Consider the following 13,073-nt stretch of genomic DNA (forward strand, 5'->3'; position numbering starts at 1 on the left):
AACAAATCAACAATAGAAGGAAACTGCCTTAACAATTAGGACCATATATAGAAAACCCATATCAAACACACTCAGTAGTTTCTGAAAGGACCAATCCCACTAAAGCCAAGAACAATACAAAGCTCACAATTACTACTTCTGTTAAGCATTGTATCAAAGGATCTTGTCATACAATAAGACCATAGAAAGAAATAAGAAAAATAATGCTTGAACAAAATCATTTTTTATTATATTATGTTTTATATCTTAGAAGTCCAAGAATATCAACTTACAAATAATTATAGCCAACAAGTAAGCTCAAGAGATGTATAAGAGACAATACATTACTTAACAACACAAATAACCAGTCAGAATATATGATAATACATTAATAAATAAAAAGACTAGGGTAAATGGGGATAAAGCGTATTCCCGAATCCTTGCAAAGAGGTAAGTTCTTCCTCAAATCATCTTTAAATACATTTCCAGTTTATATCCCTTAATACATATTATGGGATTTTCCAAAACAATTCTCTAAGTCAAAACAAAAAGAACATTTTAAAAAATAAACACACATTAAATAAAAACAAGTGCAGAACATATGCTATTAGCTATCAGAACATGCTATGAAATTCAGAAAAAACAGTGTGATATTCATCCAGGAAATGGAATCAATGAGAGAATAGTGAGTCCAGACACAGATTCCTATATAGGAATTTAATGTAAATGGCATTTTAAATGAGGAGGAAATGGTCTTGGAATATATATGCATACATGGCAAGATATAGAGGGGCTAAATTTTTTGAAGTATTGCTTAAGTTTCAAGTTCTTTAAATGTTTTATGAAATCCTTAGACTGTTTATTTCTCCTTAGAGTTTATTAAACTCCTTACTCTTGGAAAGGAATTCTTATTTGACTTTAGCAGAATATTATGACACTTTGTGGCAAAGATGCATTCTAGTAGCTCAGCACTGGAAACCAAGAAGGAAAAGACCTCCACAGCCACAATGTTCTTCCACTTACTACCTTTATACACAGGGAGGCATATAATCCAGACACTAGGACACCAACTTTATAAATGTCAGGAATTTGACTTTCTTAAAAGTACCAGGTAGGCTTCTGTCCAGGAAAGCCAAGGTGTACATGCCAGGGCCAAGGAGCCCAAGAATCCTAAGAAAAGGTAGAACATAATCACAGAGTTCTTACTGCACACAATGACAAGGTGGGTAGGCTCAAAATGTGTATCTGTGTCAATGAAAGGGGGGAGAAGTTCCTAGCCAGAATGCACAGAGAGCCACTTGAATCAGTGAGCAGTCGGGAATGATATAATTAGTCTTATATCATCCACTGCCTCATATTTATCTCTGGTATTGTGACTTTGAGAGCTAGAACCACAGTGATAGTCTTAGACAAAATGGTAAAAACAGCCATGGTAAACACAACTCCAGATGCCGTTTGTTGGAGGATGCAGGTGGTGGTATTGGAACAGCCAGTGAAGAGTAAGAAGCAGAGGAAGCACAGGAGGAAGGACATGAGTGGCGTGTAGCTGAGAGTTTGGTTATTAGCCTGGACTATGGGAGTGTCTCTATACAGAGACTCAACTATAGCTGTGTGGACAGAGAGGCAAAGAGCTGCACAGGCAAGCACCATCCCCACAGGCCCTTTATATGCCAAGAGGGCCGTGATCTTTGGGCGGCAGTGATTTCACTCACTATTTTAGTTTGGTCTTTTAAGCACTTCACATATTGTTTCATATCTGGCAAGAAAAACCAGGTGCTGTTATCTTGGATTCAATGATTCTCATGACCCCTGTCCCCCGAAACTGACATTTGGCAAGATTGCTATCATTAGACACCAAAGACAGGAATGTTACAAAGAAGAAAATTCCAAGTTAATGTTATGTTTTCTTGGCATATAAAGGACCAAGGAGACCTCTTTTGTTTGTCTTCCTGTGCAAGGGAGCAAGTTTTTTTCTTACAAACAGAAAATCACACTCAACTATATCACTTAAATATAGGTAGGAGGACATATCTTGGATTCATTCACTTAAAAACCAAGCAATTATTGATAATCTTCAGTGATACATCAGTTCCCAAGTTTTGCAGGTATAGAGGTGATTGTGACATAAACTCTCTCTCAAGAAGCTTCAACATTACATTTTTTCTGCTATCCAAATAATTATTTATCTTAATTAACCTTTATCTTATTGATTTTCATTCCCACTATTTTTGATCAGTTTTGAATATCTTCACATTTAAAATGACCCCTAATGAGACTGCTGTCTGTCTTGAATCTTTCTCATCCATTCAGTCACATCTAGTTCTGTTTCTGTTATTTCAATTCTTTCATGTTCCTTTTTTTCTTAAAATCCTGCAGGTTGTTTTCATGTTTTTCTACAGTAGTGATTCTCAAACATTAGTGCACATTGAAATAATATGGAGGTCTTGTTAAAACAGTTTTCTGGGTACCATTTCCAGAGTTTCTGATTCAAAAACTCTAAATTTGTATTTCTGATAAGTTCCCAAGCGATGCTGGTGCTGTTGGTATGGGTACTATATTTTGAGAACCTCTGTTCTCAATAGAGTTCAAGCTTTTAGCAATTTGAAAAAAGTGTCCATTATTATCTAGTTTCTACCCACCTCTCCTGTTGCACCTTTTTTTGGAGGGTAAGGTAGGGAGGATAAGGAAATTAATTTTATTGTGCACCTGTGATATTCAAGGCAATTTGCTACATATTTAATATATCTCTTTTAATTAGTGCACAATCTTGTGAGTTAGGTAGATGATAACCATTTTGCAGAAGAAGAAAATAATCAAGGCTAAAAAACTTAACTTCACTTGAGGCCTTGGAGGCAGTGTAGGTAGAGTGAGGATCTGAACTCAAGACCAGGGCTGGGACTAGAGTGAGGCAAGTAAGGCACCTGGGGTACAAATTTTAAGGAAACACACACCTTCAGATGCAATCTCTACCCTTACATTACTCTGAGAATGAGTGCCTCCTTAAATTTTGAACTCTAGACACCTCACTTGCCTTACCCTGCTCAAGACTATCTGACTCCAAAGCCCTTGATCTTCTCATTACACACCCTTTGCTAGCTTTAATGTTCATTACAATGCTTTATCTTTAAAAAAAATTCTCTTAGAATTACAGGACTTTGGGGAATTTCTGTATTTTTATACTTTTTCACAAGAGGAATTTCTAAAAATGCAATTTCATAAATTCAATTTATCACTAAAAAGAAACTATAGGCCAATTTTATTATAAAATGCTAGATCCTTTTTTTGGGGGGGAGGGTCAGGGTCTCACTCTGTTACCCAGGCTGGAGTGCAGTGGCATGATCACCGCTTACTGATTTCAACCTCCTGCCCATGCAATTCTCCCTTCTTGGCCTCCTAAGTAGCTGGGACTACAGATATGCACTGCTACACCTGGCTAATTTTTTTGATTTTTTTTTTTTTTTTTGTAGATACAAAGTCTCTCTGTGTTCCCCAGGCTGGTCTTGAACTCTTGGACTCAAGCAATCCTCTCACCTTGGCCTCCCAAAGTTCTGGGATTACAGATGTGAGCAAGCACACACAGCAAATGCTAAATCCTTAAATAAAATCTTGTAAAATGTAATCAAGTACATTAAAGATATATTATACCATAGCTAATTAGGGTTTCTAAACTGTTTATAAGTGGAAAATCTTGAGTCTTCCTTGGTTTTATGAGGTTTCCATTGTTGACTGTTGTGCATGACTTGAGTCACTAGTCTACAAAAAAAAAAATCACCTTTATAAAACAATACTGAGGCAGCTGGGTGGCTCAGCCTGTAATCCCGCACTTTGGGAGGCTGAGGTGAGTGGATTGCCTGAGCCTGTGGGTTTGAGACCCGCCCGGGCAACTTGGTGAGACCTCATCTCTACAACAAATCAAAAAATCAGTCAGGCGTGGTAGCATGCACCTGTAATTCCGGCTACTCGGAAGGCGGAGGCAGAAGGATCGCGGAGCCCAGCAGGTTGAGGCTGCGGGGGCCGGGGGTGGCTACAGCACTCCAGTCTGGGCGACAGAGTGAGACTCCAAAAAAAAAAAAAAAAAAAAAATAACACAATACTGATGGGGAAATATCAATGGAGCTGCTGAAATGCTGACCTAACCTGCTCACTTTGTCCTAACTGCAATCCTGGAAAGCTAGTGCAAACAGCCTCTGGCCATTTTTACCTACCTAAAGGGCAATGAGGTCTGGCAGATGGACTTTATCCAGTTACACCCCTCCCATGGATATAAATACGTTTTAGTCATGATCTGTGTGTTCTCCCATTGCATTAAGCATTTCCTTATAGACATATCACTAGTTCAACAGTGAGTAAATTTCTTTCAGAAAACGTAACCCCTACCTGGGAAACCTCCCTCGAGCTCCACGGTAATCAAGGAATTCACTTTACTGGACAAATGATGAAACAAATATGTGCTCTTTGGCCAATCTTACATTACCATTGTACTTATCTCCAGTCATCTGGACTAGTTGAATGCACCAATGGTACTAGCAAGACCTAGTTATCAAAATTTATGAAAATATTACATTTGCCTTAGGCAAAAGCCTTACCTATAGTACTTCTGAACTTAAGCACCGCCTGCTCTGGTTTACATAAACTCTCAGCATTCAGGATAATGACTGGGTGCCCCATGCATTTGACCTGAGTTTCTTGTGATCCCTAATTAACAAAATATGACCTACCCCAGTATCATAAAGGTATACTTAAGGGTAGGGATATCCCTTTGAGTACTGCTTTCATGGCATTCCAGAGATTTTGGTAAGATGTTTTTTCATTTTCATTTGTTTCCAGGAATCTTTTAATTTCTGTTTTGATTTCCGTGTTGACTCAGGAGTTGTTCAGTATCATGCTGTTTAGTATCCATGTCTTTGTGGGTTTTGGGGGAACTTTGCTGGCACTTATATTTGTTTGTATTCCACTGTGATCTGAGAAGGTGCGTGGCAGTATTTCAATCTTATGAAATTTGTTTATGCTTGATTTATGGCTAAGGATATGGTCGATCTTAGAGTATATTCCAAGTGGTGATGAGTAGAATGTATATTCCGTGGTTATTGGAGTGTTCTGTAGGTATCAATTAAGTTCATTTGGTCAAGCGTCACTTTGAGGTTCCAGGTATCCTTGTTGATTTTTTGTCTTGATGATCTGTCTAGGGTTTTAGTGGAGTGTTTAAGTCTCCAGCTATGATAGTGTTAGAGCCATTATATTTTGCAAAGCCAAAGAAACCATCAAGAGAGCAGGAGACAGCCCAAAGACTGGGAAAAATATTTGCTAACTGTATACCTAACAAAGGCCTGACATCTAGGATCTACAAGGAACTCAAATGTGCTGAAAAGAAAAGAAAACAAAACAAAACATTACAAGTGGGCAAAAGATATGAATAGACACTGCTCAAAAGAAGACATACAAACAGCCAACAGATACATGAAAAAATACTCAACCTCACTAGTCATCATAGAAATGCAAATTATGCTGGGCTCCCCCTGTAATCCTGTGCCTTGGGAGGCCGAGGTGAGTGAATTGCCTGAGCCTGTGGGTTTGAGACCTGCCTGGGCAACTTGGCGAGACCTCATCTCTACAATAAATCAAAAAATTAGCTGGGCTGGTAGCGCACACCTGTAGTTCCGGCTACTTGGAAGGCTGAGGCGGAAGGATCACTGGAGCCCAGCAGGTCAAGGCTGCAGTGACCGGGAGTGGCCACTGCACTCCAGTCTGGGCGACAGAGTGAGACTCCAACTCAAAAAAAAAAAAAAAAGAAATGCAAATTAAAACTACACTGAGATACCACCTAACTCCAGTCAGGATGGCCATCATCAATAACTCAAAAAACAACAGATGCTGGAGAGGATGCGAGGAAAAGGGAACATTTTTACACTGTTGGTGGGAGTGTAAACTAGTACAACCTCTGTGGAAAACAGTTTGGCAATTACTAAAAGATCTAAAAATCAATTCCATACGACTCCACAATCCCACTTCTGGGAATACACCCAGAGGAAACCAAATCACTCTATGAAAAAGATACCTGTACACACATGCTTATTGCAGCATTATTTACAATAGCAAAAACATGGAACCAACCATGCTGCCCATTGAAAGAGGACTGGAAAAAAGAAATGTGGTATATATACATGATGGAATATTACACAGCCATAAATAAGTACAAAATTATGAACTTTGCAGCAACTTGGATGGACTTAGAGATTATGATACTGAGTGCTCTATCACAGAAACAAAGATCTGAGAACCACATGTTCTCATTCATATGCTGACCTTGAACAATTATCGTAATACTGTATGAAAGGGATTGGCAGCAGTGGAAAACTGCCAGGGTGGGGGGCACATCTCATCAACAAGAGTACCTGCATAATGAACATTTGCATACCTAACTCTGAATTGTATCCCACATCTTTAAAATAAAAAAATTACAAAAAAGGATATGGATAAAAATTATACTCTGGTGAACAATCTTTTCACAGTGTGCTCCCAGGATATGCATACCTAAAATACCATAATGTATAACCAGGAGACTTTGTCTATTGGAAAAGACATTTGCAAAGGGACTCTCACCAACCATGCTGGAAAGACACATACCAGGTCTTGTTAACCAACCCATGCACTGATAACCTTAAAGGAGTTGATTCCTGGACACATGTATCCCATCTGAAGAAAGCACCAACTTTTCATAAAATCTGCACTCCTATTGACAAATTAAAACTAACAACTTCCCAGAATTAAAGCACATGGTACCCTGAGGTTGACACCTTTCCCTAGGATGACGAGACCAGGCCTGTATATCTTTTCCCCACTGTTATTCTTTATTTACTCTTTCTCTCTTTTTCCTGGAAGGACAACACCCTTATCTGCAGCATTTTCCAGTCTGTTGCCACAGGAGTAGACCTTACTGACTGTTGGATCTGCCATCAAAACCCTCAATGTGTTCATAATGCTAATGGCCCTGTAGTTCTAACAAACATCACTGGTACCCTAACGGCAGGTTGTACACCCGGACCTTTTTATAGAGTTAAGCTTTCCCTTCAACTTGTATACTGTGTTTACCTTGGTCAAACCAGCGACCTCCTAATTGGGATCCTGGAATATACGAGAGAACAAAACTTACAAACCTCCTCAAAGGAATCCCCAAAATTTGTAAAAATAAATTATTGGAATTAATAAAAAAGAATTATTAACTGGATGTAATAACAAAACAGATTCATGGTTTAACTTAATAATTTATAGAAGCCTTACCTCCAAAAGAATCATATACACTTCACCCTGATACATGTTCACTTGTGAATAGGGGAACTTAATTTGAGGTACTAATTGTTTAGACATATAGATAATAGGAGGCCAATATAGGCTGAACTATTTGACTGCTTTCATGCCAGCTCACAATAGATCTGAATCTGCTCCCTGGATTATCTTTTGACTACCCCCCTCACTGTGTGAAAGAGTCACACATGAGTTAGCTGGTGGGTAACTCTGGGCTTGCTTCTTTTGCCAGAGCCCTTGTACCAGAGCATGGCATAGCTGCTAATGAAGAAATGATAAGGAATGTATCCATTCTCTAGGAATTCTCACAGAATCCATTGCAAAGGCCATCACTGCATGATAATATTCATTGATTTTTCTTGCTAGAGATTGCCCTCGATTAGTTATTAGCCAAACAAAGAGGCATCTGTACTATTACTGATACTACATGCTGTACCTGGATAAATTACTCTTGGGGAAGTTGAGGCCCAGTTACAGAAAGTGACAAAACAGGCCACATGGCTACAACAAGTCTCATTCAGTTCCCCCATGATCTCTTGATTTATTTAGTGAATTACCTAGGTTCATGGCTCAAAATAATTTTGCAAACTGGGGTGGCATATTTCTATGTTTTTACTCTGTATTATCCTTTTGAAAACTTCATGCCTGTTGCTTGCCAAATTTCTGCTGAAATATAACACGTAACAGAGTAATGCTGGCCTAGTGTTTAGTGACTTTTCTTGATAAGGAAAATCCTAGATCATCTGAGATTAGATGGCATTTAGCTAACTTAGTCTTTAGGTAAGAGAGTATGCAGCAAGTGGTAGATATTGTGATGGGCTTCCTAGGTCCCCCTTCAGTGAAGGATTTTTTGTCCTAGCTGTTAGCAGTGCTGTAAGTCCCTGAAGGGATTGCCTAGGCTGCAGATATCCTGTATTCAAGGTTGTGCCCCTTTCTTGGGTGGTTCATATCAAATGAAAGATTAAAGGAGAAATACAAAGACCAGGCTAATTTATCCCAACTTGGGACACCGAGGTGCCATTCTAGCTCCAGAGCTTCCTGTGGTGTTGGCCCAAGTTGTCATTAATCCTACATTAAGCTAAAATTTGCCCACTACTGTTTTTTTCCCATTCCCTTCCACATGTGCTGATCCCAAGGTTATTCCTTAATAAACATCCTGAATGCTAAGCTCTGTCTTGAAGTTTGTTTCCCATGAAACCAAACATGTGACAGTCTGTGTTCAATCCAAACAAAACCAAGCCAAGCAAAAACAGCCACTAACTAAAATGGAGTTTTAGAACTAGATTATTCTCTACTCTCTACTCAGATAGCAAAAAGACTTTGTCGTTGGTTGCATAGGGAGCACAGATAATCTCTGGCACAAGGTGGAGATCAGTTGTTAAACCTTTCATCAGTGATGAGTTGTGACAGTAAAATGGTGAAAAATACCATTTGCTTATGTGATATATTGAGCATTTTAGAAACGTGGGGAATAGTGACTGTAAGGACAATGGACTAGAGCGGTCATAAGTAAACTACAAAGATGCTATGGAAAGAGATGATAAAAAATGAGAGCAATTAATTGGTAATTGTACACTAAGTGTGAAAGTCAAAAGGCTACTAGGTAACATACAATAATACTCCAATCTCCTGCAGTGGGAAGGCAGAGAATACACAACCAAGCCAAAGATTTAATGCCAGAATAGCTGAGGACATTATGCCAAGTGAAATAAGCGAGACACAGAAAGACAAGTACTGTATAATCTCATTTATGTGTGGAATGCAAAATAGTCAAACTAATAGAAGCAGGTGGTAGAATGGTAATTGCCAGGGGCTGGAAAGAAGGAGATATGAGGAGGTAATGGCCGAAGTATACAAACTTTTAGTTATGTAAGATAAATACATTTTGGAGTTCAACTACACAGCATAGTGACTATACCTAACAATACTGTATTGTAGACTTAAAATTTTATAAGAGGGTAGACATTAAGTATTCTTACCACACACACACACACACACACACACACACACACACACACACAAATAACAAAATGGATGAGAGAACACTGTGTGGAAGGTAATGGATATATGTCTTGATGGTAGCGATGGCATAACCCCAAACTCATCAAGTTGTATACATTCAGTATACAACTTTTTATATGTCTGTTATACCACAGTAAAGTGCTGCTTTAAAAAGGAAGTTAAAGTCTCAAAAAAAAAAATTGTATGCCAAGTTCAGTGCTGTGATTAGAAAAGGATAGAACCCTAACACATGGGATGGTGGCAGCAAGATTGATGCTTCCCAAAATCTTGAGTTCCCAGGTTTCCCTGAACCCTTTGATTCTTCAGAAGTTGGTTGCTCCTTCCTATTAAGAGCTAGCATCCATCCCTTGTTTATTGATGATGCAGGAATGAGTTTGACAAAGTCCAACACCAATTCATGGCAAAATATCTTAACAAACTTTCAATACGAGGGAACTTCTTCAACCTGATAAAGGGCATCTATAAAAACTTACAGCAAGGATCATACATAATGATTAAAGACTAAATATTCTTCCCTATGATGGAGAACAGGGAGAGGATTCTGCTCTTAACATTTGTATTTCAACATTGTACTAGGTGTTCTAGACTCTGCAGTCAGGCAGAAAGAAATAAAAACATGTCAGGTTCTGGTTCAAGATGGTTGATCAGAAGCAGCTAGTGGGGATCTCTTTCATAGAACTAAATTAAAATAGCAAGTGAATACTAGCACTTCAAGTGGACCATCTAATAAAGCACATTGAATTTCACCAGAGAAGTAATGGAAAACACGGAGAACAAAGAGCAGCGAAGCCCAGCAGCTGCTGAGTTGGAACCAACATGGAGCTGGAAGATGCTTTCTAACACAGGGAAGGATGAGTGAATGAGAGACCCCTGGGGTTCCATACTTCTCACACAGACCTTTGCAATTCTAATCACAGGAGAGTCCTTCCTTCCTGCCAGACCGACATGAAAAGAAATAGCAAAAGAAAAAGGATATAGAGAGAGACTTTTAAATATCTGATCTGCCAAGCTTAGAAAGGACAGAGTCAGCTTACAACAGCAAAACAGTACTAATTCTTGCCATTTTCCTCCTTTCTCTTCAACCAGGAAGGAAGCCGGATAGAGAACAAAATAAAACAGTCAGACCTCTACTTCCTCACTGTGGGCTTTCAGTCCAAAGCAGTCCCCAAAACAGCAGAAGTGAGAGAATTTAATGCTAAATCAGGCTTAGGTTTTGATTTAGCTCATTACTGCCTTGAGACTGTGCTTTTCTGTCTGTTATATAAGCATGAACTCAGAGCTCATGGGAAAGGTGGAGGCAGGGCAAGATGACTGAATAAAACCCTCCAGCAGTTATCTCCCCACAAGAACACTGAATTGAAAAACTACTCATGCAGGAAAGTATCTTCATAAACATCAGAATATCAGGTGAGTGATTACAGTACCTGGTTTTGACATAATAATAAGGAAAGGGGCTTTGAAGAGAGGAGGAAGAATAGTCTTGTATTGCATATATCATTTCTCACCCAACCCCAGGCAGCACAATATATATAGAGAATCTGTGTCTTTGATGGAGGGATAACAAAGTGTGAGACTTTACATTGAAGCACAGTGCTTCCCTATCACAGAACACAACACAGGACAGAATTTTGCTGGTACCTATGGATGGAGCATTTAGACCAGCCCAGGGACATAGGGAAATTCTCTGCTCCAGTGGGAGGAACCCGAGTCCCAGCTGACTTTATTACCACCTGAATAAAGTGGTCTGGGGCTTCAAATACATTTGAATGGTAGTCACATCATAAAGACTTCAGTCCTTTGGCAAGCCCCGGTGCCACGCTGGCCTCAGAGGCACTTGGACTTGGGGTGTGACCCAGTGCAACAACAGCTGTGGTGGCCATAGGATGCCTCTGCCACTCCTCCACCAATATCAGGCAGTGCACATTAGAAGGAGATTTCTGCTTGGGGGAAGGAGAGAAAAGAGCACAGAGTATTTTGTCTGCATCTTGCTTACCAGTGCAGTCACAGAAAATAAAGCACTAGGTAGATTCCTGAAGCCCCCAGTTCCAGACCCTGGATTCCAGGCTGGTAACATTTCTAGACCTACTCTGGGCTAGAAGGGAATTCACTATCCTGATGGGATGAATCCAGTCACAGCAGGACTCACTACCAGCTGGCTAAAGTGGGCTTGGTCCTTGAATGAACATTATTAGCGGTCATAAACAGTAATGGCCATGGCCTTGAATGATCCAGTACTGTGTTGTTTTGGAAGACTGTGGGGTCCAGATGCAGCCCAGCACAGAGCCAGCTGTGGTGGCCACAGAAGTGTCCACATCACCCTTTCCTCAACTCCAGGCAGCCCAGCACAGACTCCTTCTGATTTGGGGAAAGAGAGAGAAGAGAGGAAAAAGAGCGAGACTTTGCCTGGTAACTCAGAGAATTATCCTTTATCTTCCACAAATCCACCAGGGTTGTGTAGGAGTCTACAAGACTCACAGTGTTCATTGGCTTGGCATTCAACGGGCTTACAGTACCTCCTAGTGGTGAAATGGCTTAAGTTATAAGACTCAATTCCCCTTGAATTCTTGATATCTCTCTCAAGAAAGACACATACAAGAGAGGATTCAAGATGGCCACAGTGGAGCAGCAGACCAAGCCGCTGATAGATGCTGAGCAAGGAGGAGAGTAGGGACCAAGCCGCTGATAGATGGAGAGATCCTGAACACTTTTGTGTATCCAGCAAAAGTCTCTTTGAACACACAGAGACCCGAAAACAATGGCAGACATGGGAATCTGGGTGCCCCATCTCCTATCATGAGCCAGGCTGTCACAGAAACTGAAGCCCTGTCTGGTTTATGAGAGTGGGTGAGTATACCTAAGATGCTTTGGGTCTGTTCACCCTCTACCAGCCATGTGTGAGTTGTTGGTCCCACATGGGAGAAGTGTGTGTCAGGGCACAGTGGCAGGTAACTGAACTCTAAGTGGAACAACAACAACAACAAAACAAAACAAAAATCCTCATTCTGGGTAGCTGTGGGCATGGCTTCCATTAGCAGAAAGCCCACTTGCAGGATGAAACTTGTTTACTGGTGCACAGTCCATCTTCTAACCAGGTCAGGAAGAATCACCTCTAAGTCTTGTATCCCTATAGGCCAGATCCTCTCTCCTCTCCCCCATGGTAGGGAAATTGCTCTTTTTCAAGAGCACAGTGTAGACTTGAACAGGAAGGAACAATATGAAAGACACCAAAGGCTTTCTCAGTGGGAAGACTTCTGGGCTACAAACCTCAGAAAGCAGATGGTGGGACCCATACCCCTACCTACTCTCCACAGAGTGCTAGCAGCAGGGGTTGCTACAATTGAGAAACAGGCCACAGGGTGGTGCAAGGAACAAAAGTGAATGCCTGTCCCTCTCTCACTGAGTGACCTATATTGAACCAAGGAGAGGGCCCTAGAACTTCAGAGCAACAAAACCAAAGGGAATTATGGAGAGAGAAGAGAGGCGTGTCACAAATGAGGAATAATCAACAAAAATATAGGGAGTCCTCAGAGTATTAAAAGGACAGTGCCTGAAAAAACAACTATCAGAGCACAGGCAAAATAAATCCTCTCAAAGGACCTGCCCCAGATGACAATCACAGAAGTCAGAGATTGGATGGACAAAATGAGCAGAGAGAATCAAGAGAAACTAGAAGAAAACTCACCAGAGGTGTACTAGAAGTAAAAACGAAGTTGGCCAATTTCAAAAAAGCTTGGTCTGAAATACTGGAAATGAAGAACTTCATCCTGAAA

Source organism: Carlito syrichta, unplaced genomic scaffold (genome assembly GCF_000164805.1).
Source record: "Carlito syrichta isolate Samal-C Ts95f unplaced genomic scaffold, Tarsius_syrichta-2.0.1 Scaffold305824, whole genome shotgun sequence".
Taxonomy (NCBI): Eukaryota; Metazoa; Chordata; class Mammalia; order Primates; family Tarsiidae; genus Carlito; species Carlito syrichta.